This window comes from Pituophis catenifer, unplaced genomic scaffold, assembly GCF_029215685.1.
Source record: "Pituophis catenifer annectens isolate HBS135680 unplaced genomic scaffold, rPitCat1.0.hap2 SCAF_15, whole genome shotgun sequence".
NCBI lineage: Eukaryota > Metazoa > Chordata > Lepidosauria > Squamata > Colubridae > Pituophis > Pituophis catenifer.
In genome coordinates this window covers 13,415,336-13,417,096 of record NW_027256895.1, presented here as the reverse complement: position 1 = coordinate 13,417,096, position 1,761 = coordinate 13,415,336, and the positions used below count along the sequence as shown (strand labels likewise).

The 1,761-nt window shown below is 44.9% G+C and overlaps 1 non-coding gene across 1 annotated transcript; it reads right to left on the bottom strand.

Moving 5' to 3' along the window:
• Positions 1–1,098: 1,098 nt before the first annotated feature.
• Positions 1,099–1,170, bottom strand: TRNAM-CAU (transfer RNA methionine (anticodon CAU)). Its single transcript has one exon. It is a non-coding gene; the product is annotated as a tRNA-Met (tRNA).
• Between the last annotated feature and the right edge of the window lie 591 nt (positions 1,171–1,761).

The following is a 1,761-nucleotide window of genomic DNA, read 5'->3' as shown; positions in this document are numbered from 1 at the left end:
CGTTATAATCTCCTTCCTTCCTTTTCCTTCCCTCTCTCCTTTCTTCTTCCTTCCGCTCTTTCCTTATTTTTTCCTTCCTTGCTCTTTTCCCATCTTTCCTTCTTTTTGTCTTTCCTCTTTCCCTTTCTGCTTTCCTCTCCCTTCTTGCATGCTCAAATGTCTTGTTAATTTGTTTTGGTAGCCCTCTGCCACAGGGGTGGGTTCTACTTACCTTTACTAACGGTTCGCAACAGAAGCCCGCGCATGTGCAGATCGCCTATGACGACGTCCGGGTTGGTGGGCAGAACCTCCCGCCGGTTTTACTACCGGCTCTTGCGAACCAGTCCAAACCGGGGGCAACCCACCATTGCTCTGCCAGTAAAATGGAGCTGGAGTGGGGCAAGCTCCATTTTCACAGGCAGAGGGCTGCAGGAGGCTGTCCAGACCAAAAACGGGGCACGGGGTGGGGGGAGCTCCATTTTTGCTAGCAGAGGCACTGCAGATTGGTCCTTTCCAAGGCCAGTCCTGTGGGCCAGATCTTAGCACCCTGTAGGCTGGATCTTGAGTTTGACACCCGTTTTGACAAACTATCTTGCCATCTGCAAACCATACTAAAGCAGACCTGCCTAGTTCCGTCATCCTTTCTCAGCCTTTACAAAAATTGCCGAAATGGATTTTTGCTTCATTTTTTAATGAGGTTGGAAAAGACGACATTCCACAACCTGGGAGTTAGATCTCATGACACTGGGCTAAGGAAATGGCATTTGAGATGGCAGTTCTGTTTTCATTTCAGATTTTAATTTCCATCGATTCGGTGTGCCCAGAACCAGGAAAAGGCTGTGAATCTGCGGAGATTCTTATGCAATTCATATATTAAAGCTTCCAGTCGTGTATTTCTGCACGTGTGAAATTGATTTCTTTCCTAAAGAGCAACAGCAGGCTACACCCATCAATCAATCTTCTGATCAGAATTGCTCACGGACCTTTGTCATTCTCTCCCTTTCTCCCAAAGCGGCGCACAATAGAAAAATTAGCACATTAAGCATCGGATGGCGATTATAGGTTAAATCAGTGCTTATCTCTGGGAGCGAAAAGACAAAAAGAAAGGACCATCATTCTTAGCAGAGGATGGTTTCGATCCATCGACCTCTGGGTTATGGGCCCAGCACGCTTCCGCTGCGCCACTCTGCTCCTTGAAAATATGCCCCTTTCTACTGCCAAGTTGGCGTTTTGTCTTTTTTGCTTTTCTTTCTATGCAGGAAACCACCACACAAACAGGACACACACACACATTGCATACTGAACAACAGAAAACTTTTTTTTTGCAACTTTATATATAAAGGTATTCTTTTGTCGATGTACTTTTTCCGTGGGTGTAAGGCTTGTCATTGCCTGCTTTCCGGCATAGGTTAGAGACATATCCTCCATGGGAGCCCGATTTTTTTTTTTAATTTGATTTATATGCCGCCCTTCTCCGGAGACTCAGGGCGGCTTACAATGCTTTAAGCAATTGTAACCGCGTTATTGTAATGTAGGGACCGATTTGTCAACATGAGACGGTTCCATCTACTTTTTTCGTTTCTATATATCGAAGTATTCTTTTGTCAATGTACTTTTTCCGTGGGTGTAAGGCTTGTCATTGCCTGCTTTCTGGCATAGGTTAGAGACATATTCTCCATGGGAGCCTGATTTTAACCACGTTATTATAATGTAGGGACTGATTTGTCAACAGCATATAAAGAGAATTTGTATAAGATGTTTTACAGGTGGCATTTACCCCCG